Source organism: Thunnus thynnus, chromosome 22 (assembly GCF_963924715.1).
Source record: "Thunnus thynnus chromosome 22, fThuThy2.1, whole genome shotgun sequence".
Lineage (NCBI taxonomy): Eukaryota > Metazoa > Chordata > Actinopteri > Scombriformes > Scombridae > Thunnus > Thunnus thynnus.
Window position 1 is genome coordinate 16,253,430 of NC_089538.1, and position 24,383 is coordinate 16,277,812.

Genomic DNA, 24,383 nt, shown 5'->3' on the forward strand with positions numbered 1-24,383 from the left:
GCGGATGAGATTTTATATGATTTATCTCTACTTTAAAACTGCATAGCTTGAAAAGGCTAGGCTGCTCTAGCTACTTCTCACAGTGTTGTTAATTTACCGTGAGACGCTTAACAAAGCGACTGAACGAGACAAATAGGAAATCGCCAGCTTTGTCCTTTAAACTTAGCATTTACATAAAGTAAACAAATAATAAATGGATTATAACACACTATAATATACCTGTAAGAACATGCCATGACATTTTAAATGTAAGCCTTTCGGTAAAGGCTCAAACGCGCTAATTAATTTTCATACAGCAGCTAGTGATGATTTTCCCACCACCAACCTTTTGGTTAACAGCCGAACGCGCTAACCAATTGTGCCACAGAGACTCTGTGTCAGAAGTTGTGATATGCAGCACAACAAGCTAACGAAGTACCGTAAATGGATCGGTATTCCCAGGTCACGTCTTCCATACAGGTAACTTCTCTCCTGAGAGTGACATTGTTATCGTTGCGATTAGTCTTTGTAACCATTTTAAAAACAAATTACGGTAGACATTGTCTACGCAGCGAAGATGAAGAAAAAACTTGATAAACGGATTATAACGCGCTATAATATAGTTGTAATGACATACAACAATACTTTAGCCATCAACTTTGCATACAAGAAGTATCGTTTCTGATGATTTTGCTCTCATTCATTCCCCCACACTGAGGCACCAGACTTCTTTAACCCTTACCACCTAACACCGTGTTAGCTGGTTATTTAAGCAGAAAAGTGAACGTCCCTGGGTGGGCTCGAACCACCAACCTTTCGGTTAACAGCCGAACGCGCTAACCGATTGCGCCACAGAGACTGCTTCGGCCTGTTACAGAGGGGGCGTGGCTTCAATTTGCAATCCCCACCCACCTGCATCGCTGTTTATTTGTAGAAGGGAAATATCGCAGAAATTTCAATGGTGGTATATTGAAGGAAAAGAGTTCTGTGAGAAATTTACAATGTAGCACAAAGTCAAGAGGTTTTGATTTGTTATACAACCAGCCAAGAACGCATCGTAAACAGATGCGTTCTCCATTGGCGTCTGCCATACGATGGACTTCTCTTCTGACTGTGACCATCTCATCGATTAGTCCTTGTAGTCATTTTTACACAAACCACGGTAGCCACTGTCTACGGAGTGAATATAAAGTAAACAATAAATAAATGGATTATAACGCAGCTGGAAGGACATGCCATTGTTAAGAGAATCGCGTTCCAGATTGGTGTCTGTCATATTATGAACTTCTCTACTGACTGTGACAATCTTATCGATGCGATTAGTCCTTGTAGCCATTCTTAAACAATCCATGGTAGCCATTGTCTATGGAGTGAATATGAAGTCAACAAGTAATAAATGGATTATAACAAGCTATATGACCTGGAAGGACATGCCATGACATTATAATCATCAACCTTTCCGTAAACAGTCTATGCAGTAATGTATTTTCATACAACAGCTACTGATGATTATCCTCTCATTTATTCCACCATAGCTACAGTTTTCTCTAAACCTTAACATGATGTTAGCTGGTTATGTAAACACAAGTTCCCAAGTCCCTGGGTGAGCTCGAAACACAAACCTTTTGTGTTAACAGCCAAACACGCTAGCCGATTGCACCACAGAGACTGCGTTTTGTCAGAGGTTGTGATATGTAGCACAACAAGCTAAAGAAGTATCGCTGCAATTAGTCTTTGTTACCATGTCAAAACAAACTACAGTAGCCACTGTCAACACAGCGAAGATGAAGCAAAAAATTGATAATTGGATTATAACACACTATCATATAGTTGTAATGACATACAACAATATTTTAACCATCAACACCTTTCAGTTAACAGACGAAGGCGCTAACGAATCTGCATACAAGAACTATCCTTCTGATGATTTTGCTCTCATTCATTCCCCCACACTGTCGCACCAGATTTCTCTACCCTTACCATCTAATATCATACTACATGGTTATTTACTGTCAAAACTCTACGTCCCTGGGTGGGCTTGAACCACCAACCTTTCGGTTAACAGCCGAACGCGCTAACCGATTGCGCCACAGAGACTGCTCTGTCCTGTCACAGAGGGGGTGTGGCTTCGATTTGCAATCCCCACCTACCTGCAGTGCTCTACCTGAAGAAGGGCAATGTCGCAGAAATTTGAATCATGGTAAATGCTAAATTTAGTATTTATGTGAACTAAACTATTACTAAATGTGTTATAACGAAGTATAATTTTGTTGTACACATTGTTTTGTGTTTTTTTGAAGAGGCATAATCTCTAGTTATGTGAGCTGAGGTGCTGGGAGTTGACTCAATAGTTTCCATATTCTAGTTTCTAGCTTGTCCCTGAAAAACCTTCGTCCCTGGGTGGGCTCGAACCACCAACCTTTCGGTTAACAGCCGAACGCGCTAACCGATTGCGCCACAGAGACTATTACGCCCCTTTTGAAAGGGGGTGTGGTTTGGATCTGAACTCTATACCCACCTACTTTTTCCTGTTTACACAACTAATGAGTAAAGCTATATAGTATGGCAGAGAGAACAATATATGTGTATTTTTTCCATTGATCTCTATATGTACACAGTTTATTAAGTTCACCAAAACTATACTTGATGCAGTCAAATATAACAGCCCTGCAATAAAGCCTACCTTGAAGGTTATAATGTGAGTATCTTCTTCAAACTGTTATAGAGATGTATTGATTCAACTTAATGGTCCTTTTGTGGTTCTGTCAAATTGTATACCATTATACTAATACCCAGTGTTTGCTGTTTCCTGTTGCCCTGCATATCTTGTGTTCTGTCTTGAGAATTCTTGTTTTGTTGCTGTTGCTGTGTTTATGGCGTCTCATTGTCTCCATTCTGTGAATTTTATCATTTTATAGGTTACAAAGCCTCTCGCCAAAGGACTGAAAATTAGCCAGCTAGCTAACAGTGACAAATGAAATGAAATTCATGCCAGTATTGTAGTACTTGAGTCCAGGACTCAGTCTCAAGTCCAACTCGAGTCCTGACTTTCAGGACTCGTGACTCGACTTGGACTCGAGCACTGATGACTCGGACTTGGATTCAGACTCAAGCATTGACTGCATTCGGAATCTGAAGTTGGAGACGAGGACTCAACTTTTTAATTGATAAAGACTTTTTTTGATTTTGTTAGTTTTTTTGACAGGCAGTCAATGCCACTTTGGATAAGAACTTAAGATGCAGAGCCTGCCATGCTTCACATATTCACTGCAGTTGGTCATAAAAGATGGTCTGAAAAACAGCAGTGGGCTGTCAAGCACCCTAGCAAAGTTATCCCGTGCAGCCAACCTCCTCCCCAGTAGCACCTCATTTAAAGACTGCTTTGAAGCGTGCTTTGGTGATGCAACAATTCCAATAGTGAATGCCACACAATGGAATTCCATTCTGGAACAGGTGAAGGCTTCTGTGCATGTGTAGACATGCAAAAGCTATCCAGTGTGTTGGAATCAGAGGGGCACAGAAGCGTTATCTTATCCCTGCGAGAGTATGCTCAGCTTGAAGAACTGATCAAAGCTCTTGATCCATTCTACCAACCTAACACAGGGTAAGAAAACTGTCACTATCAGTGTGATTGTGCCCTGTATCCTCACTCAGCGCTGTCACCTGCTGGAAATAAGACGAAAAGCCAGATACTGCGGGCCCCTGGTGAGAGCTCTGAAGAGCTTGTTGAAAACAAGGTTTACAGAGATCTTCATGCATTGTAGATACCAGGATGTGACCTATCTGAAGGAAGAGGCCTCACCACATTTCCTTTCACCAATGCCTACTTCATGGCATCCATGCTGGACGCAACATTTTGATTAACATTGGTTAAGTGATTAACTATTTGATTGTTGTGATGTTTATATCATTGAGTGTCATATAGGCCAAGCCAATAACACATTTGTAATGAGTCTCTCCTGCCCCCTCTCATTTCAGAGTATATAAAGGCAGAGGGTGAAGAGCAAGCGGCATCAACACGACCAGGGGAAGGGGATGTTTCAGAGTCTCCTCCTGAGAAGCAGCTGAGATTGTTCTCCCACTATAAGAGGACTCCCTCCTCTGCTGAGAAGAAGCTGTCCAGGTTCAGTTGACTTTGGATCAGTGTTACACTACTATAAGTGGTGTCTACCACGCTGCCCCTGTGCTGCACTTGGTCACTCTTACCATGTTATGGTCAATCTGTGTGACATCCTACATCATTATCTGTGAGGACAGCTGTATACCATCACACACCAGGGTGAGTTACAACAATGACAAACCCTGGTTCACAGGTTCAGATGGCAAAGGTTGGAAAGTTCAGGAGTGGGGACAGGGATATGTTTAAAGAGGTGAAATACAAGTTTTGCAAGGCATTTAAAGATTGTACTGTGAGAAACTCCAACAACAGTTCTCAACTAATGACTCTGCTTCTGTCTGGAAAGACCTCAGAGGTCTATCAAGACCTCACACCGCAAGAACAGTTTCACTATGAACATTTGCACATTCCTTTGTCAATATTTTGTACATTTCATTCCATTCTCTTCAATTTAATATTTAAATGTGTTAAATTAAGTGTGTTTTTACTACCACATACAATGCAATTCTTAATCAAGATGTACAGTACCAGTCAAAACTTAGGGCACACTTTCTTATTCTAATGAATGTAAAGGTGTTTCCAAACTTTTGACTGGTACTGTATTTTTCACTTCACATGGTTTCATTCTCTCTCACTGTGACCTCTGCCCTCTGCTCTGTGTTGAGCGGGAGGAGCTCAACACAACCCTCAGGCAAACACAGGAACAGATAAAGAGAGCAGAGGAGTGAAAGACAGGGACTGAAGACTGCACAAAACCATAAATTACACCAAACCATACTTTCCAATCTGGTTATCTTACTCTGGTAGGTACACAAAGTAAAGTGCATGTAAACACACTGATTATAATTATAATTCTGATTGAATCTTCATACAGAACATTGATATTATAAACCGTACTATTATTGTTCTCTGTCATGTGGTCTCTGTGGCGCAATCGGTTAGCGCGTTCGGCTGTTAACCGAAAGGTTGGTGGTTCGAGCCCACCCAGGGACGACTTGTTTTTTTTTTGTTTTTGTTTTGTTTTTTTTACCACCTCAATCTAAAACCTGATAGCTGACAAACCGCTGAAGCACTCACTGTGTAAACAATAGGGGGAATGGGGGAGGGGAAAGACGGGCAGGAAGAGAACAGGAAATGCTATTTAATATTGGCTAAAAAATCTGATTTGTCAACAGATTGAACTATTTCTCATCCAAGCTTGGGATGTTCTTTAAAATACATAATTTACAGTAACATGGGCTGACATGTCAGCTTGAGCAACTGGCACTGATATTGTCTTTTAGGCAGAAACACAAAGCAGGTTTGGTTTCCTTCTTTTAGATTTCAGTAAAACGGTTTCATTTTTGCCAAATGAAAGCATGTTTTATTAGCCAAAAAAGATACACAACCTAAGTGAAGTACATAGCGTTTTTAATATTAATGTATACTAGTTATGAAAAACTTCTCGTCCCTGGGTGGGCTCGAACCACCAACCTTTCGGTTAACAGCCGAACGCGCTAACCGATTGCGCCACAGAGACAAGGTCGCTGCATTCAGAACTGTTCATACGTTTCGTAGTTGTGCAGCAGTGGGGGATGGGCTAAAACTCATGGGAAAGGTCTGCAGACTTGTTTCAATGACAGATGGTGATGTGGGGGGAGGGGTGCCGCACATCCCAGCTGACTCAGTCTGTAGGGCATGAGACTCTTAATCTCAAGATTGTGGTTTTGAGCCCCACATTGGGTGTCTTTCTTTAATTAAATCCCACTGCATCTTCAGTCTGTTCAGAAACCCATCTGTGGCTTTGCTTCTTCTCACTGTGTCGGTCAATTGTCTTCATCATAACAGTCCCTCAATTGACGTGGCAAATCACTCCAAACCCTGAGGGAGCAATCCACTGTTTTCCAGCAGGGAACCACAGCCTCAGAGGTGCTGGCGAACAATGAAGTGATTCACTACAGCCACCCACCTTGTTGGTGGGGTATACAGATATGATGTGTATTTCAGTCGGCATATCTTGAAAATGGTCGAACAGAGTGTATTTTTTTGTAAATTTAAAAGTTTTGTTCTAACTTTACAACAATCTAGCTCTATTATATACATAAATTCACGAATCTCTATTTCATGTTTTTAACTATCGTCAGAATTACCACACCAGGTAGCCCAGAATGATTATACGTGATTATACGACAGTCCACAGAAAAACAATAATGAATCCTTGCTGCTCTGTTGAAAAGGAGAGCGCCCAACGTGGGGCTCGAACCCACGACCCTGAGATTAAGAGTCTCATGCTCTACCGACTGAGCTAGCCGGGCTACTATGATTAAAATTTAGAAAATAGGATCTAAAAATATTGAACTGAACCCTGAAAATGAACCCTAACCCTTTACCATGGACTGAACACACACATTTGGATGCATATACGACGGCAAAGTTTATCCTCAATCTTTGACCTAAGGCTTTCTGATACCAAGTATACTTATCAGTACTTATCAGCATTAGCTAGCTCACTAGCTACTTCATATTCATTTGAACTAGGACTAACCTTTAAGTTTGTATCTCGGGTAATGTACTTAGCGAATTTTATAATACCACTTGGCCTTGTAAGTAGGTTGCTACTAAAGAGAGTTAATTAGTTAACTAGAGAAGCTAACAATAGGAGCTTACCTTGCAGCATTTTCCACACGACCAGCTTTAACCGCATCATACTGTGATCATATGCGCTTCCACCGTGGCTTTACAGCAGAGAATGCACCGCGTTTTTACCTTGTAATGGAATCACTGTGGTTTGAAGTTTAGTTTCACTCAGATGTTCCAGTTTGTGCTTTTATCTAACATATATAATGTTGCACAATGCCACACGAAACAACTTCCCCAGATCCTGCCTAACTCAAACAACTACCTATCTTTTTTTTTTTTTTTTTTTTTTTTAGTTTATTTGTCAGGGACGATGCAAAAAAACATTGTAACGGGTTAAAATAACATGAAACAGATGTATTGCATATAGGATTTCTTACTAAGGCTAATTTGCGACCCCTGTCCCTGGTTAGGCTTTTCTACTTAAAATATTCATAACATATCACTACCAGAAATACATTAAATAAATAAAGCTCATAGTAAATAGTGACATTCTCAATAACAACGGTATTTACATCACATAATCAATTTACATGTGTTGCATATGTGTGCGCATACGTATGTTCCCTAATTTATGGCAATGATGTATTATATAGATCAATGATCACAGGTTTGGTTTTGTTTCAGCCAGTGTTTCACCTTTTCATTAAATGTTTTCAGATCAGCTGATACAGCCCAGCTGGACACTCACCTGTCTATCTGGAAGGAAGCTATTTAAATGCTTAGTTGAGGCAATTGATATCCAGACACCAATACTCAGGCAATAGCCACTGGAGATAAAATTAACACAAAAAACACTAAGAAAAAACACTGGTCTGTTCATTAAATCCATTTACTAATCTCCTCTTTCTATATCCCAAATAGCCCCCAAATATGTCCCCAAGAAAATCCAGGGGATGAGGGGAGTAACAATAAAAATTAAAAATAATGAAGTATACAACAGAACAAATCAAGAATTTATTTGCAATTTAAATAAATGCTGAAAACTGACCCACTGGCAATGTCTGTACATTTGACATGGTCTTTCATCACCAGGTCCTGATGAGTAAGTGAGCACTGGTGTGTTTAATCACTCACTGCACACACTGAGGAGGAGGAGGGCCGTACCTCTGTTCTAGCAGGCAAAGAGAGAGCAGCTCAGGCAGCAGGGTGTTTACTGATCTCCTGGTGGACACGAGAATCATTAAGAAGGAGCTGAGAAGGAGTGTAGTGTGGTTAATGTTAGTATGTGTTGGTGTTTGTGGTTATTCTTCTCAAGCTAAAGAACCATTTACGTTAGCAGCTAGTTCAGAAACTTGGCACTGCTGCATTGCCTTTTTTCACCCAATGAGAGCTGGCTGTAATGTCTTATTTTTACGTGTTTGTGTTTGTAGCCACTACTGGACCAGGTGGTGCTGCTACTTCATCATTGTCCAAATCCTCCTCCTCTTCCTACTCCTCATCATCTTCATCAACTAAGCCACCGTCTTCTTCAAGCAGTGGCCAAACCAGACAGAAGAGGAGTAAGTTTGAGACGACTTGTTGACTTGACGAATGTCTGGTTCCCTCAGTTCTGCTGGCTCATCCACTTCCTCCTTCCATTCCTCCAAAAAGTCATCTCCTTGTGATGTGCAAGACACAGCAGCTGGTTACAATGGTAGGGACCCTCTAGATACTGACATCTATCTTCCTCAACAAACACCGCCATCTCCCTTTAAGCCTTCCAAAAGCACATTCCACATTCATGCATGCACGACTCAGTCTGTAACTGAGATGCCTGTGCTCTCTGGTAGGATGTCCATTGTCACGGTATCCCTTCATGAGCCAGCTCAAGAGAGGGTATGGGTCTCCCAAGAGCATGCTGGGCACCTCTACACCTCCAATTCCTTGAGTGTCCTAAATGGAAAAAGAAAAAAACAATCACCCTTTGAGTTAATAATTAGATTTCCCTACAGTAAATGCATAGGACAAGTACAAATGAATGAGCAGGCCATCTGTAGAACATTACAAGATTATACCTCACCGGTGGGAAAAGGTTGTCACTCTCCGCTAGATTGAAGAGTATGGAGTTTCATAGCACTCTTGCATTGTGCACACTGCCAGCCCATCCAACGCTGATGTTAGTGAATCTGTTGGTGGAAAGAAAAAGGAAACAGACAGTTTGACTCCAATTAGTCAGGCAAAAAGGCTACGAACAGTCTAACATAACAGAAATACATAACCATTTATACATAATTTGACATATTACAAACACAATATACTTCAAAAGATGTACTGTATATTAACCATCAGGGAGATATGTGTGTGTGTGTGTGTGTGTGCGTTTGTGTGTTACTCACCGACAGAGGTGATCCACAACAGCTTGTGCAGCAACATGATGGAATGACTTCCTTTTCGTTGCTGGAGGGTGGAAGTGATGTGGATATAAGAGCCATCTACTGCTTCCCGGCATTGGGGGAACCCCAATCTTTCCTCGAAGCCATCCACAATATCCCGCGGTCTGTCCTCTCAAGGCAAACTAATGAATTGGTGTTGAAGTGTGTAGGGCTGTAGTCTCCTGGTTGACTAGTCAATTAGTTGGCCGATATGCTCTTGTCCGACCAAATTCTCATTGGTCGAATAATTGCCGTGTTACTTTCATAAGGAGAAAAGTGCTACACCAATAGCTTTCCAGGATTAATCCTTTATTTCCTGCAGCGTGAGGGACAGACTAACAAATTACCTGTGAAAAAGGGGATGTTCAAAACACCCCAATTGTTTTCACAAGTTTGAACTCACTGAACCTAATGGAGACTGCTAGGTTTAACTGTACTCAACGTTTACTGAGCGTTTACTGAACGTACTGAATCAGTATTTCTTATAATTATAACAACAAGAACCCCCACCAGGACAAAAACAATTTTTAATGCCAAAAATAACGCCAAATATCCATTAATATGGAAATCAATTGCTTTTGGGAGCCTCTGTGCAGCGCTGTTCCGTTATGAGAGTAAACTTTTGTGTCTTTACTCTTGGTAGCGTATTTCCGTTAAGAAATAGGGCATTGCGTAATATATGTGCGTAGCAAGTGGGAAAGAGCAAGCGGCAGAAAAGTGACGGTGAATGCGAGCAGAGCAGAGGAAAAGGTTAGCAGTAAGTTGTCAGTCTGGCAGTAAATGTACAGTACAGACTACAGTGTAACAGTTAAGAAATGCTGCAGCTTCTCAAGACCAAGAAAAGTCACGTCTGTTATTTCCTCATGTGCTGGTAAAGTGAAGGTGTTTAGCTCCAAAGTTAGCAACAATGGGTTAGCCTAATCTGAAGATGATAAATAGAGAAATAGAGAACAGAGAAATGTGGCTACTGAGTTCACTCTGTCCCGAAACATACAATTATTGGATGTTTTACTTTCCAGAAGGGAACACTAATGGATCCACTGTCTGAGAACCCTATCACCCAATGGATTAAGTATAGATTATGACTTGAAGTGTTGTTGATGATGAAAACATCATGGCATGTCGTTACAGCTTGTTATAGTATCACAGGTTGATGGAATGAATGAGAGGATGATCATCAGTAGCTGTTGTATAAAAATTGGTTAGTGCATTGGACTGTTAACCCAAAGGTTGATGATGAAAACATCATGGCATGTTGTTACAGCTTGTTATAATCCCTTTACGAATTGTTAACTTGATAAACACCCCATAAACAATGACTACCCTGGTTTGTTTAAAAATGGCTACAAAACCTAATGGCATCGATAGGATTGTCGCACTCTGGAGAGAAGTCCCTGGTGTGGCAGACGCCAATGGGGAACGCCATTCTGTTTACGATGCGTTCTTGGCTGGTTGTATCACAAATGGAAACCTCTTGACTTTGTGCTACATTGTAAATTTCTCACAGAACTCTTTTCCTTCAATATACCACCATTGAAATTTCTGCGATATTGCCCTTCGACAAGTAAACAGCCATGCAGGTGGGTGGGGATTGCAAATCGAAGCCACGCCCCCTCTGAAACAGGACAAAGCAGTCTCTGTGGCGCAATCGGTTAGCGCGTTCGGCTGTTAACCGAAAGGTTGGTGGTTCGAGCCCACCCAGGGACGTCCACTTTTCTGCTTAAATAACCAGCTAACACGGTGTTAGGTGGTAAGGGTTAAAGAAGTCTGGTGCCTCAGTGTGGGGGAATGAATGAGAGCAAAATCATCAGAAACGGTAGTTCTTGTATGCAAATTCATTCGCGCATTCGTCTGCTAACCCAAAGATTGATGGTTAAAATACTGTTGTATGTCATTACAACTATGTTGTAGCGCCTTATAGTCCATTTATCAATTTTTTACTTCATCTTTGCTGCATAGACAAAGGCTACCGTAGTTTGTTTTAAGATGGTTATAAAGGCTAATGGAAGTGATGACATTGTCACTGTTACTTGTGTGAAAGACTTGACTGGCGAACGCCATTCCATTTACAGGACTCGGTTAGCTCGTTGTGCTACATCTCACCACGTCTTGACTTTGTGCAACATTGTAAATTTCTAAAAGAACTCTTTTCCTTCAATAGGCCATGATTCTAAATTCTGCCGTATTGCCCTGGTAGAGGTAAACAGCGATGAAGGTGGGTGGGGATTGCAAATCGAAGCCACACCCCCTCTGTGACAGGACAAAGCAGTCTCTGTGGCGCAATCGGTTAGCGCGTTCGGCTGTTAACCGAAAGGTTGGTGGTTCGAGCCCACCCAGGGACGTAGGGTCTTGTGTTTACACAGCCAGCTAACATCATGTTCAGGGTTAGAGAGAGCTGTAGCCAAAGTATCACAGGTTGGTGGAATGAATGAGAGGATGATCATCAGTAGCTGTTGTATAAAAATTGGTTAGTGCATTGGACTGTTAACCCAAAGGTTGATGATGAAAACATCATGGCATGTCGTTACAGCTTGTTATAATCCCTTTACGAATTGTTAACTTGATAAACACCCCATAAACAATGACTACCCTGGTTTGTTTAAAAATGGCTACAAAACCTAATGGCATCGATAGGATTGTCGCACTCTGGAGAGAAGTCCCTGGTGTGGCAGACGCCAATGGGGAACGCCATTCTGTTTACGATGCGTTCTTGGCTGGTTGTATCACAAATGGAAACCTCTTGACTTTGTGCTACATTGTAAATTTCTCACAGAACTCTTTTCCTTCAATATACCACCATTGAAATTTCTGCGATATTGCCCTTCGACAGGTAAACAGCCATGCAGGTGGGTGGGGATTGCAAATCGAAGCCACGCCCCCTCTGAAACAGGACAAAGCAGTCTCTGTGGCGCAATCGGTTAGCGCGTTCGGCTGTTAACCGAAAGGTTGGTGGTTCGAGCCCACCCAGGGACGTCCACTTTTCTGCTTAAATAACCAGCTAACACGGTGTTAGGTGGTAAGGGTTAAAGAAGTCTGGTGCCTCAGTGTGGGGGAATGAATGAGAGCAAAATCATCAGAAAGGGTAGTTCTTGTATGCAAATTCATTCGCGCATTCGTCTGCTAACCCAAAGATTGATGGTTAAAATACTGTTGTATGTCATTACAACTATGTTGTAGCGCCTTATAGTCCATTTATCAATTTTTTACTTCATCTTTGCTGCATAGACAAAGGCTACCGTAGTTTGTTTTAAGATGGTTATAAAGGCTAATGGAAGTGATGACATTGTCACTGTTACTTGTGTGAAAGACTTGACTGGCGAACGCCATTCCATTTACAGGACTCGGTTAGCTCGTTGTGCTACATCTCACCACGTCTTGACTTTGTGCAACATTGTAAATTTCTAAAAGAACTCTTTTCCTTCAATAGGCCATGATTCTAAATTCTGCCGTATTGCCCTGGTAGAGGTAAACAGCGATGAAGGTGGGTGGGGATTGCAAATCGAAGCCACACCCCCTCTGTGACAGGACAAAGCAGTCTCTGTGGCGCAATCGGTTAGCGCGTTCGGCTGTTAACCGAAAGGTTGGTGGTTCGAGCCCACCCAGGGACGTAGGGTCTTGTGTTTACACAGCCAGCTAACATCATGTTCAGGGTTAGAGAGAGCTGTAGCCAAAGTATCACAGGTTGGTGGAATGAATGAGAGGATGATCATCAGTAGCTGTTGTATAAAAATTGGTTAGTGCATTGGACTGTTAACCCAAAGGTTGATGATGAAAACATCATGGCATGTCGTTACAGCTTGTTATAATCCCTTTACGAATTGTTAACTTGATAAACACCCCATAAACAATGACTACCCTGGTTTGTTTAAAAATGGCTACAAAACCTAATGGCATCGATAGGATTGTCGCACTCTGGAGAGAAGTCCCTGGTGTGGCAGACGCCAATGGGGAACGCCATTCTGTTTACGATGCGTTCTTGGCTGGTTGTATCACAAATGGAAACCTCTTGACTTTGTGCTACATTGTAAATTTCTCACAGAACTCTTTTCCTTCAATATACCACCATTGAAATTTCTGCGATATTGCCCTTCGACAAGTAAACAGCCATGCAGGTGGGTGGGGATTGCAAATCGAAGCCACGCCCCCTCTGAAACAGGACAAAGCAGTCTCTGTGGCGCAATCGGTTAGCGCGTTCGGCTGTTAACCGAAAGGTTGGTGGTTCGAGCCCACCCAGGGACGTCCACTTTTCTGCTTAAATAACCAGCTAACACGGTGTTAGGTGGTAAGGGTTAAAGAAGTCTGGTGCCTCAGTGTGGGGGAATGAATGAGAGCAAAATCATCAGAAACGGTAGTTCTTGTATGCAAATTCATTCGCGCATTCGTCTGCTAACCCAAAGATTGATGGTTAAAATACTGTTGTATGTCATTACAACTATGTTGTAGCGCCTTATAGTCCATTTATCAATTTTTTACTTCATCTTTGCTGCATAGACAAAGGCTACCGTAGTTTGTTTTAAGATGGTTATAAAGGCTAATGGAAGTGATGACATTGTCACTGTTACTTGTGTGAAAGACTTGACTGGCGAACGCCATTCCATTTACAGGACTCGGTTAGCTCGTTGTGCTACATCTCACCACGTCTTGACTTTGTGCAACATTGTAAATTTCTAAAAGAACTCTTTTCCTTCAATAGGCCATGATTCTAAATTCTGCCGTATTGCCCTGGTAGAGGTAAACAGCGATGAAGGTGGGTGGGGATTGCAAATCGAAGCCACACCCCCTCTGTGACAGGACAAAGCAGTCTCTGTGGCGCAATCGGTTAGCGCGTTCGGCTGTTAACCGAAAGGTTGGTGGTTCGAGCCCACCCAGGGACGTAGGGTCTTGTGTTTACACAGCCAGCTAACATCATGTTCAGGGTTAGAGAGAGCTGTAGCCAAAGTATCACAGGTTGGTGGAATGAATGAGAGGATGATCATCAGTAGCTGTTGTATAAAAATTGGTTAGTGCATTGGACTGTTAACCCAAAGGTTGATGATGAAAACATCATGGCATGTCGTTACAGCTTGTTATAATCCCTTTACGAATTGTTAACTTGATAAACACCCCATAAACAATGACTACCCTGGTTTGTTTAAAAATGGCTACAAAACCTAATGGCATCGATAGGATTGTCGCACTCTGGAGAGAAGTCCCTGGTGTGGCAGACGCCAATGGGGAACGCCATTCTGTTTACGATGCGTTCTTGGCTGGTTGTATCACAAATGGAAACCTCTTGACTTTGTGCTACATTGTAAATTTCTCACAGAACTCTTTTCCTTCAATATACCACCATTGAAATTTCTGCGATATTGCCCTTCGACAAGTAAACAGCCATGCAGGTGGGTGGGGATTGCAAATCGAAGCCACGTCCCCTCTGAAACAGGACAAAGCAGTCTCTGTGGCGCAATCGGTTAGCGCGTTCGGCTGTTAACCGAAAGGTTGGTGGTTCGAGCCCACCCAGGGACGTCCACTTTTCTGCTTAAATAACCAGCTAACGCGGTGTTAGGTGGTAAGGGTTAAAGAAGTCTGGTGCCTCAGTGTGGGGGAATGAATGAGAGCAAAATCATCAGAAACGGTAGTTCTTGTATGCAAATTCATTCGCGCATTCGTCTGCTAACCCAAAGATTGATGGTTAAAATACTGTTGTATGTCATTACAACTATGTTGTAGCGCCTTATAGTCCATTTATCAATTTTTTACTTCATCTTTGCTGCATAGACAAAGGCTACCGTAGTTTGTTTTAAGATGGTTATAAAGGCTAATGGAAGTGATGACATTGTCACTGTTACTTGTGTGAAAGACTTGACTGGCGAACGCCATTCCATTTACAGGACTTGGTTAGCTCATTGTGCTACATCTCACCACGTCTTGACTTTGTGCAACATTGTAAATTTCTAAAAGAACTCTTTTCCTTCAATAGGCCATGATTCTAAATTCTGCCGTATTGCCCTGGTAGAGGTAAACAGCGATGAAGGTGGGTGGGGATTGCAAATCGAAGCCACGCCCCCTCTGTGACAGGACAAAGCAGTCTCTGTGGCGCAATCGGTTAGCGCGTTCGGCTGTTAACCGAAAGGTTGGTGGTTCGAGCCCACCCAGGGACGTAGGGTCTTGTGTTTACACAGCCAGCTAACATCATGTTCAGGGTTAGAGAGAGCTGTAGCCAAAGTATCACAGGTTGGTGGAATGAATGAGAGGATGATCATCAGTAGCTGTTGTATAAAAATTGGTTAGTGCATTGGACTGTTAACCCAAAGGTTGATGATGAAAACATCATGGCATGTCGTTACAGCTTGTTATAATCCCTTTACTAATTGTTAACTTGATATACACACCATAAACAATGACTACCCTGGTTTGTTTAAAAATGGCTAAAAAACCTAATGGCATCGATAGGATTGTCGCACTCTGGAGAGAAGTCCCTGGTGTGGCAGACGCCAATGGGGAACGCCATTCTGTTTATGATGCGTTCTTGGCTGGTTGTATCACAAATGGAAACCTCTTGACTTTGTGCTACATTGTAAATTTCTCACAGAACTCTTTTCCTTCAATATACCACCATTGAAATTTCTGCGATATTGCCCTTCGACAGGTAAACAGCCATGCAGGTGGGTGGGGATTGCAAATTGAAGCCACGCCCCCTCTGAAACAGGACAAAGCAGTCTCTGTAGCGCAATCGGTTAGCGCGTTCGGCTGTTAACCGAAAGGTTGGTGGTTCAAGCCCACCCAGGGACGTCCACTTTTCTGCTTAAATAACCAGCTAACACGGTGTTAGGTGGTAAGGGTTAAAGAAGTCTGGTGCCTCAGTGTGGGGGAATGAATGAGAGCAAAATCATCAGAAAGGGTAGTTCTTGTATGCAAATTCATTCGCGCATTCGTCTGCTAACCCAAAGATTGATGGTTAAAATACTGTTGTATGTCATTACAACTATGTTGTAGCGCCTTATAGTCCATTTATCAATTTTTTACTTCATCTTTGCTGCATAGACAAAGGCTACCGTAGTTTGTTTTAAGATGGTTATAAAGGCTAATGGAAGTGATGACATTGTCACTGTTACTTGTGTGAAAGACTTGACTGGCGAACGCCATTCCATTTACAGGACTTGGTTAGCTCGTTGTGCTACATCTCACCACGTCTTGACTTTGTGCAACATTGTAAATTTCTAAAAGAACTCTTTTCCTTCAATAGGCCATGATTCTAAATTCTGTCGTATTGCCCTGGTAGAGGTAAACAGCGATGAAGGTGGGTGGGGATTGCAAATCGAAGCCACACCCCCTCTGTGACAGGACAAAGCAGTCTCTGTGGCGCAATCGGTTAGCGCGTTCGGCTGTTAACTGAAAGGTTGGTGGTTCGAGCCCACCCAGGGACGTAGGGTCTTGTGTTTACACAGCCAGCTAACATCATGTTCAGGGTTAGAGAGAGCTGTAGCCAAAGTATCACAGGTTGGTGGAATGAATGAGAGGATGATCATCAGTAGCTGTTGTATAAAAATTGGTTAGTGCATTGGACTGTTAACCCAAAGGTTGATGATGAAAACATCATGGCATGTCGTTACAGCTTGTTATAATCCCTTTACTAATTGTTAACTTGATATACACCCCATAAACAATGACTACCCTGGTTTGTTTAAAAATGGCTAAAAAACCTAATGGCATCGATAGGATTGTCGCACTCTGGAGAGAAGTCCCTGGTGTGGCAGACGCCAATGGGGAACGCCATTCTGTTTACGATGCGTTCTTGGCTGGTTGTATCACAAATGGAAACCTCTTGACTTTGTGCTACATTGTAAATTTCTCACAGAACTCTTTTCCTTCAATATACCACCATTGAAATTTCTGCGATATTGCCCTTCGACAAGTAAACAGCCATGCAGGTGGGTGGGGATTGCAAATCGAAGCCACGCCCCCTCTGAAACAGGACAAAGCAGTCTCTGTGGCGCAATCGGTTAGCGCGTTCGGCTGTTAACCGAAAGGTTGGTGGTTTGAGCCCACCCAGGGACGTCCACTTTTCTGCTTAAATAACCAGCTAACACGGTGTTAGGTGGTAAGGGTTAAAGAAGTCTGGTGCCTCAGTGTGGGGGAATGAATGAGAGCAAAATCATCAGAAACGGTAGTTCTTGTATGCAAATTCATTCGCGCATTCGTCTGCTAACCCAAAGATTGATGGTTAAAATACTGTTGTATGTCATTACAACTATGTTGTAGCGCCTTATAGTCCATTTATCAATTTTTTACTTCATCTTTGCTGCATAGACAAAGGCTACCGTAGTTTGTTTTAAGATGGTTATAAAGGCTAATGGAAGTGATGACATTGTCACTGTTACTTGTGTGAAAGACTTGACTGGCGAACGCCATTCCATTTACAGGACTTGGTTAGCTCGTTGTGCTACATCTCACCACGTCTTGACTTTGTGCAACATTGTAAATTTCTAAAAGAACTCTTTTCCTTCAATAGGCCATGATTCTAAATTCTGCCGTATTGCCCTGGTAGAGGTAAACAGCGATGAAGGTGGGTGGGGATTGCAAATCGAAGCCACGCCCCCTCTGTGACAGGACAAAGCAGTCTCTGTGGCGCAATCGGTTAGCGCGTTCGGCTGTTAACCGAAAGGTTGGTGGTTCGAGCCCACCCAGGGACGTAGGGTCTTGTGTTTACACAGCCAGCTAACATCATGTTCAGGGTTAGAGAGAGCTGTAGCCAAAGTATCACAGGTTGGTGGAATGAATGAGAGGATGATCATCAGTAGCTGTTGTATAAAAATTGGTTAGTGCATTGGACTGTTAACCCAAAGGTTGATGATGAAAACATCATGGCATGTCATTACAGCTTGTTATAATCCCTTTACTAATTGTTAACTTGATATACACCCCATAAACAATGACTACCCTGGTTTGTTTAAAAATGGCTACAAAACCTAATGGCATCGATAGGATTGTCGCACTCTGGAGAGAAGTCCCTGGTGTGGCAGACGCCAATGGGGAACGCCATTCTGTTTACGATGCGTTCTTGGCTGGTTGTATCACAAATGGAAACCTCTTGACTTTGTGCTACATTGTAAATTTCTCACAGAACTCTTTTCCTTCAATATACCACCATTGAAATTTCTGCGATATTGCCCTTCGACAAGTAAACAGCCATGCAGGTGGGTGGGGATTGCAAATCGAAGCCACGCCCCCTCTGAAACAGGACAAAGCAGTCTCTGTGGCGCAATCGGTTAGCGCGTTCGGCTGTTAACCGAAAGGTTGGTGGTTCGAGCCCACCCAGGGACGTTCACTTTTCTGCTTAAATAACCAGCTAACACGGTGTTAGGTGGTAAGGGTTAAAGAAGTCTGGTGCCTCAGTGTGGGGGAATGAATGAGAGCAAAATCATCAGAAACGGTAGTTCTTGTATGCAAATTCATTCGCGCATTCGTCTGCTAACCCAAAGATTGATGGTTAAAATACTGTTGTATGTCATTACAACTATGTTGTAGCGCCTTATAGTCCATTTATCAATTTTTTACTTCATCTTTGCTGCATAGACAAAGGCTACCGTAGTTTGTTTTAAGATGGTTATAAAGGCTAATGGAAGTGATGACATTGTCACTGTTACTTGTGTGAAAGACTTGACTGGCGAACGCCATTCCATTTACAGGACTTGGTTAGCTCGTTGTGCTACATCTCACCACGTCTTGACTTTGTGCAACATTGTAAATTTCTAAAAGAACTCTTTTCCTTCAATAGGCCATGATTCTAAATTCTGCCGTATTGCCCTGGTAGAGGTAAACAGCGATGAAGGTGGGTGGGGATTGCAAATCGAAGCCACGCCCCCTCTGTGACAGGACAAAGCAGTCTCTGTGGCGCAATCGGTTAGCGCGTTCGGCTGTTAACCGAAAGGTTGGTGGTTCGAGCCCACCCAGGGACGTAGGGTCTTGTGTTTACACAGCCAGCTAACATCATGTTCAGGGTTAGAGAGAGCTGTAGCCAAAGTATCACAGGTTGGTGGAATGAATGAGAGGATGATCATCAGTAGCTGTTGTATAAAAATTGGTTAGTGCATTGGACTGTTAACCCAAAGGTTGATGATGAAAACATCATGGCATGTCATTACAGCTTGTTATAATCCCTTTACTAATTGTTAACTTGATATACACCCCATAAACAATGACTACCCTGGTTTGTTTAAAAATGGCTACAAAACCTAATGGCATCGATAGGATTGTCGCACTCTGGAGAGAAGTCCCTGGTGTGGCAGACGCCAATGGGGAACGCCATTCTGTTTACGATGCGTTCTTGGCTGGTTGTATCACAAATGGAAACCTCTTGACTTTGTGCTACATTGTAAATTTCTCACAGAACTCTTTTCCTTCAATATACCACCATTGAAATTTCTGCGATATTGCCCTTCGACAAGTAAACAGCCATGCAGGTGGGTGGGGATTGCAAATCGAAGCCACGCCCCCTCTGAAACAGGACAAAGCAGTCTCTGTGGCGCAATCGGTTAGCGCGTTCGGCTGTTAACCGAAAGGTTGGTGGTTCGAGCCCACCCAGGGACGTTCACTTTTCTGCTTAAATAACCAGCTAACACGGTGTTAGGTGGTAAGGGTTAAAGAAGTCTGGTGCCTCAGTGTGGGGGAATGAATGAGAGCAAAATCATCAGAAACGGTAGTTCTTGTATGCAAATTCATTCGCGCATTCGTCTGCTAACCCAAAGACTGATGGTTAAAATACTGTTGTATGTCATTACAACTATGTTGTAGCGCCTTATAGTCCATTTATCAATTTTTTACTTCATCTTTGCTGCATAGACAAAGGCTACCGTAGTTTGTTTTAAGATGGTTATAAAGGCTAATGGAAGTGATGACATTGTCACTGTTACTTGTGTGAAAGACTTGACTGGCGAACGCCATTCCATTTACAGGACTTGGTTAGCTCGTTGTGCTACATCTCACCACGTCTTGACTTTGTGCAACATTGTAAATTTCTAAAAGAACTCTTTTCCTTCAATAGGCCATGATTCTAAATTCTGCCGTATTGCCCTGGTAGAGGTAAACAGCGATGAAGGTGGGTGGGGATTGCAAATCGAAGCCACGCCCCCTCTGTGACAGGACAAAGCAGTCTCTGTGGCGCAATCGGTTAGCGCGTTCGGCTGTTAACCGAAAGGTTGGTGGTTCGAGCCCACCCAGGGACGTAGGGTCTTGTGTTTACACAGCCAGCTAACATCATGTTCAGGGTTAGAGAGAGCTGTAGCCAAAGTATCACTGGTTGGTGGAATGAATGAGAGGATGATCATCAGTAGCTGTTGTATAAAAATTGGTTAGTGCTTTGGACTGTTAACCCAAAGGTTGATGATGAAAACATCATGGCATGTCATTACAGCTTGTTATAATCCCTTTACTAATTGTTAACTTGATATACACCCCATAAACAATGACTACCCTGGTTTGTTTAAAAATGGCTACAAAACCTAATGGCATCGATAGGATTGTCGCACTCTGGAGAGAAGTCCCTGGTGTGGCAGACGCCAATGGGGAACGCCATTCTGTTTACGATGCGTTCTTGGCTGGTTGTATCACAAATGGAAACCTCTTGACTTTGTGCTACATTGTAAATTTCTCACAGAACTCTTTTCCTTCAATATACCACCATTGAAATTTCTGCGATATTGCCCTTCGACAAGTAAACAGCCATGCAGGTGGGTGGGGATTGCAAATCGAAGCCACGCCCCCTCTGTGACAGGACAAAGCAGTCTCTGTGGCGCAATCGGTTAGCGCGTTCGGCTGTTAACCGAAAGGTTGGTGGTTCGAGCCCACCCAGGGACGTAGGGTCTTGTGTTTACACAGCCAGCTAACATCATGTTCAGGGTTAGAGAGAGCTGTAGCCAAAGTATCACAGGTTGGTGGAATGAATGAGAGGATGATCATCAGTAGCTGTTGTATAAAAATTGGTTAGTGCATTGGACTGTTAACCCAAAGGTTGATGATGAAAACATCATGGCATGTCGTTACAGCTTGTTATAATCCCTTTACTAATTGTTAACTTGATATACACCCCATAAACAATGACTACCCTGGTTTGTTTAAAAATGGCTAAAAAACCTAATGGCATCGATAGGATTGTCGCACTCTGGAGAGAAGTCCCTGGTGTGGCAGACGCCAATGGGGAACGCCATTCTGTTTACGATGCGTTCTTGGCTGGTTGTATCACAAATGGAAACCTCTTGACTTTGTGCTACATTGTAAATTTCTCACAGAACTCTTTTCCTTCAATATACCACCATTGAAATTTCTGCGATATTGCCCTTCGACAGGTAAACAGCCATGCAGGTGGGTGGGGATTGCAAATTGAAGCCACGCCCCCTCTGAAACAGGACAAAGCAGTCTCTGTGGCGCAATCGGTTAGCGCGTTCGGCTGTTAACCGAAAGGTTGGTGGTTCGAGCCCACCCAGGGACGTTCACTTTTCTGCTTAAATAACCAGCTAACACGGTGTTAGGTGGTAAGGGTTAAAGAAGTCTGGTGCCTCAGTGTGGGGGAATGAATGAGAGCAAAATCATCAGAAACGGTAGTTCTTGTATGCAAATTAATTCGCGCATTCGTCTGCTAACCCAAAGACTGATGGTTAAAATACTGTTGTATGTCATTACAACTATGTTGTAGCGCCTTATAGTCCATTTATCAATTTTTTACTTCATCTTTGCTGCATAGACAAAGGCTACCGTAGTTTGTTTTAAGATGGTTATAAAGGCTAATGGAAGTGATGACATTGTCACTGTTACTTGTGTGAAAGACTTGACTGGCGAACGCCATTCCATTTACAGGACTTGGTTAGCTCGTTGTGCTACATCTCACCACGTCTTGACTTTGTGCAACATTGTAAATTTCTAAAAGAACTCTTTTCCTTCAATAGGCCATGATTCTAAATTCTGCCGTATTGCCCTGGTAGAGGTAAACAGCGATTAAGGTGGGTGGGGATTGCAAATCGAAGCCACGCCCCCTCTGTGACAGGACAAAGCAGTCTCTGTGGCGCAATCGGTTAGCGCGTTCGGCTGTTAACCGAAAGGTTGGTGGTTCGAGCCCACCCAGGGACGTAGGGTCTTGTGTTTACACAGCCAGCTAACATCATGTTCAGGGTTAGAGAGAGCTGTAGCCAAAGTATCACTGGTTGGTGGAATGAATGAGAGGATGATCATCAGTAGCTGTTGTATAAAAATTGGTTAGTGCATTGGACTGTTAACCCAAAGGTTGATGATGAAAACATCATGGCATGTCATTACAGCTTGTTATAATCCCTTTACTAATTGTTAACTTGATATACACCCCATAAACAATGACTACCCTGGTTTGTTTAAAAATGGCTACAAAACCTAATGGCATCGATAGGATTGTCGCACTCTGGAGAGAAGTCCCTGGTGTGGCAGACGCCAATGGGGAACGCCATTCTGTTTACGATGCGTTCTTGGCTGGTTGTATCACAAATGGAAACCTCTTGACTTTGTGCTACATTGTAAATTTCTCACAGAACTCTTTTCCTTCAATATACCACCATTGAAATTTCTGCGATATTGCCCTTCGACAAGTAAACAGCCATGCAGGTGGGTGGGGATTGCAAATTGAAGCCACGCCCCCTCTGAAACAGGACAAAGCAGTCTTTGTGGCGCAATCGGTTAGCGCGTTCGGCTGTTAACCGAAAGGTTGGTGGTTCGAGCCCACCCAGGGACGTAGGGTCTTGTGTTTACACAGCCAGCTAACATCATGTTCAGGGTTAGAGAGAGCTGTAGCCAAAGTATCACAGGTTGGTGGAATGAATGAGAGGATGATCATCAGTAGCTGTTGTATAAAAATTGGTTAGTGCATTGGACTGTTAACCCAAAGGTTGATGATGAAAACATCATGGCATGTCGTTACAGCTTGTTATAATCCCTTTACTAATTGTTAACTTGATATACACCCCATAAACAATGACTACCCTGGTTTGTTTAAAAATGGCTAAAAAACCTAATGGCATCGATAGGATTGTCGCACTCTGGAGAGAAGTCCCTGGTGTGGCAGACGCCAATGGGGAACGCCATTCTGTTTACGATGCGTTCTTGGCTGGTTGTATCACAAATGGAAACCTCTTGACTTTGTGCTACATTGTAAATTTCTCACAGAACTCTTTTCCTTCAATATACCACCATTGAAATTTCTGCGATATTGCCCTTCGACAGGTAAACAGCCATGCAGGTGGGTGGGGATTGCAAATTGAAGCCACGCCCCCTCTGAAACAGGACAAAGCAGTCTCTGTGGCGCAATCGGTTAGCGCGTTCGGCTGTTAACCGAAAGGTTGGTGGTTCGAGCCCACCCAGGGACGTTCACTTTTCTGCTTAAATAACCAGCTAACACGGTGTTAGGTGGTAAGGGTTAAAGAAGTCTGGTGCCTCAGTGTGGGGGAATGAATGAGAGCAAAATCATCAGAAACGGTAGTTCTTGTATGCAAATTCATTCGCGCATTCGTCTGCTAACCCAAAGATTGATGGTTAAAATACTGTTGTATGTCATTACAACTATGTTGTAGCGCCTTATAGTCCATTTATCAATTTTTTACTTCATCTTTGCTGCATAGACAAAGGCTACCGTAGTTTGTTTTAAGATGGTTATAAAGGCTAATGGAAGTGATGACATTGTCACTGTTACTTGTGTGAAAGACTTGACTGGCGAACGCCATTCCATTTACAGGACTTGGTTAGCTCGTTGTGCTACATCTCACCACGTCTTGACTTTGTGCAACATTGTAAATTTCTAAAAGAACTCTTTTCCTTCAATAGGCCATGATTCTAAATTCTGCCGTATTGCCCTGGTAGAGGTAAACAGCGATGAAGGTGGGTGGGGATTGCAAATCGAAGCCACGCCCCCTCTGTGACAGGACAAAGCAGTCTCTGTGGCGCAATCGGTTAGCGCGTTCGGCTGTTAACCGAAAGGTTGGTGGTTCGAGCCCACCCAGGGACGTAGGGTCTTGTGTTTACACAGCCAGCTAACATCATGTTCAGGGTTAGAGAGAGCTGTAGCCAAAGTATCACTGGTTGGTGGAATGAATGAGAGGATGATCATCAGTAGCTGTTGTATAAAAATTGGTTAGTGCATTGGACTGTTAACCCAAAGGTTGATGATGAAAACATCATGGCATGTCATTACAGCTTGTTATAATCCCTTTACTAATTGTTAACTTGATATACACCCCATAAACAATGACTACCCTGGTTTGTTTAAAAATGGCTACAAAACCTAATGGCATCGATAGGATTGTCGCACTCTGGAGAGAAGTCCC

General features: G+C 42.8%; 1 long non-coding RNA gene and 23 other non-coding genes across 24 annotated transcripts; 19 read left to right on the plus strand and 5 right to left on the minus strand.

Annotated features, from left to right (window-relative positions):
* Positions 1-764: 764 nt before the first annotated feature.
* trnan-guu (transfer RNA asparagine (anticodon GUU)) lies at positions 765-838 on the minus strand. The gene has a single exon. It is a non-coding gene; the product is annotated as a tRNA-Asn (tRNA).
* Positions 839-2,370: 1,532 nt separating this feature from the next.
* Positions 2,371-2,444, minus strand: trnan-guu (transfer RNA asparagine (anticodon GUU)). The gene has a single exon. It is a non-coding gene; the product is annotated as a tRNA-Asn (tRNA).
* A 2,571-nt stretch (positions 2,445-5,015) lies between these two features.
* trnan-guu (transfer RNA asparagine (anticodon GUU)) lies at positions 5,016-5,089 on the plus strand. The gene has a single exon. It is a non-coding gene; the product is annotated as a tRNA-Asn (tRNA).
* A 452-nt stretch (positions 5,090-5,541) lies between these two features.
* trnan-guu (transfer RNA asparagine (anticodon GUU)) lies at positions 5,542-5,615 on the minus strand. Its single transcript has one exon. It is a non-coding gene; the product is annotated as a tRNA-Asn (tRNA).
* Positions 5,616-6,317: 702 nt separating this feature from the next.
* On the minus strand, positions 6,318-6,390 carry trnak-cuu (transfer RNA lysine (anticodon CUU)). The gene has a single exon. It is a non-coding gene; the product is annotated as a tRNA-Lys (tRNA).
* Positions 6,391-7,647: 1,257 nt separating this feature from the next.
* LOC137174868 (uncharacterized) lies at positions 7,648-10,163 on the minus strand. The gene is made up of 3 exons (XR_010925493.1): positions 9,031-10,163; positions 8,710-8,820; positions 7,648-8,587 (listed from the first exon to the last, which is right to left on the minus strand). It is a non-coding gene; the product is annotated as an uncharacterized lncRNA (long non-coding RNA).
* A 536-nt stretch (positions 10,164-10,699) lies between these two features.
* On the plus strand, positions 10,700-10,773 carry trnan-guu (transfer RNA asparagine (anticodon GUU)). The gene has a single exon. It is a non-coding gene; the product is annotated as a tRNA-Asn (tRNA).
* Positions 10,774-11,334: 561 nt separating this feature from the next.
* Positions 11,335-11,408, plus strand: trnan-guu (transfer RNA asparagine (anticodon GUU)). The gene has a single exon. It is a non-coding gene; the product is annotated as a tRNA-Asn (tRNA).
* Positions 11,409-11,965: 557 nt separating this feature from the next.
* trnan-guu (transfer RNA asparagine (anticodon GUU)) lies at positions 11,966-12,039 on the plus strand. Its single transcript has one exon. It is a non-coding gene; the product is annotated as a tRNA-Asn (tRNA).
* Positions 12,040-12,600: 561 nt separating this feature from the next.
* trnan-guu (transfer RNA asparagine (anticodon GUU)) lies at positions 12,601-12,674 on the plus strand. Its single transcript has one exon. It is a non-coding gene; the product is annotated as a tRNA-Asn (tRNA).
* Positions 12,675-13,231: 557 nt separating this feature from the next.
* Positions 13,232-13,305, plus strand: trnan-guu (transfer RNA asparagine (anticodon GUU)). Its single transcript has one exon. It is a non-coding gene; the product is annotated as a tRNA-Asn (tRNA).
* A 561-nt stretch (positions 13,306-13,866) lies between these two features.
* trnan-guu (transfer RNA asparagine (anticodon GUU)) lies at positions 13,867-13,940 on the plus strand. The gene has a single exon. It is a non-coding gene; the product is annotated as a tRNA-Asn (tRNA).
* A 557-nt stretch (positions 13,941-14,497) lies between these two features.
* On the plus strand, positions 14,498-14,571 carry trnan-guu (transfer RNA asparagine (anticodon GUU)). The gene has a single exon. It is a non-coding gene; the product is annotated as a tRNA-Asn (tRNA).
* Positions 14,572-15,132: 561 nt separating this feature from the next.
* On the plus strand, positions 15,133-15,206 carry trnan-guu (transfer RNA asparagine (anticodon GUU)). The gene has a single exon. It is a non-coding gene; the product is annotated as a tRNA-Asn (tRNA).
* A 2,458-nt stretch (positions 15,207-17,664) lies between these two features.
* Positions 17,665-17,738, plus strand: trnan-guu (transfer RNA asparagine (anticodon GUU)). Its single transcript has one exon. It is a non-coding gene; the product is annotated as a tRNA-Asn (tRNA).
* Positions 17,739-18,295: 557 nt separating this feature from the next.
* On the plus strand, positions 18,296-18,369 carry trnan-guu (transfer RNA asparagine (anticodon GUU)). Its single transcript has one exon. It is a non-coding gene; the product is annotated as a tRNA-Asn (tRNA).
* A 561-nt stretch (positions 18,370-18,930) lies between these two features.
* trnan-guu (transfer RNA asparagine (anticodon GUU)) lies at positions 18,931-19,004 on the plus strand. Its single transcript has one exon. It is a non-coding gene; the product is annotated as a tRNA-Asn (tRNA).
* Positions 19,005-19,561: 557 nt separating this feature from the next.
* On the plus strand, positions 19,562-19,635 carry trnan-guu (transfer RNA asparagine (anticodon GUU)). Its single transcript has one exon. It is a non-coding gene; the product is annotated as a tRNA-Asn (tRNA).
* Positions 19,636-20,196: 561 nt separating this feature from the next.
* trnan-guu (transfer RNA asparagine (anticodon GUU)) lies at positions 20,197-20,270 on the plus strand. Its single transcript has one exon. It is a non-coding gene; the product is annotated as a tRNA-Asn (tRNA).
* A 557-nt stretch (positions 20,271-20,827) lies between these two features.
* trnan-guu (transfer RNA asparagine (anticodon GUU)) lies at positions 20,828-20,901 on the plus strand. Its single transcript has one exon. It is a non-coding gene; the product is annotated as a tRNA-Asn (tRNA).
* A 557-nt stretch (positions 20,902-21,458) lies between these two features.
* Positions 21,459-21,532, plus strand: trnan-guu (transfer RNA asparagine (anticodon GUU)). Its single transcript has one exon. It is a non-coding gene; the product is annotated as a tRNA-Asn (tRNA).
* Positions 21,533-22,093: 561 nt separating this feature from the next.
* trnan-guu (transfer RNA asparagine (anticodon GUU)) lies at positions 22,094-22,167 on the plus strand. The gene has a single exon. It is a non-coding gene; the product is annotated as a tRNA-Asn (tRNA).
* A 1,188-nt stretch (positions 22,168-23,355) lies between these two features.
* trnan-guu (transfer RNA asparagine (anticodon GUU)) lies at positions 23,356-23,429 on the plus strand. The gene has a single exon. It is a non-coding gene; the product is annotated as a tRNA-Asn (tRNA).
* Positions 23,430-23,990: 561 nt separating this feature from the next.
* Positions 23,991-24,064, plus strand: trnan-guu (transfer RNA asparagine (anticodon GUU)). The gene has a single exon. It is a non-coding gene; the product is annotated as a tRNA-Asn (tRNA).
* The last annotated feature ends 319 nt before the right edge of the window (positions 24,065-24,383 follow it).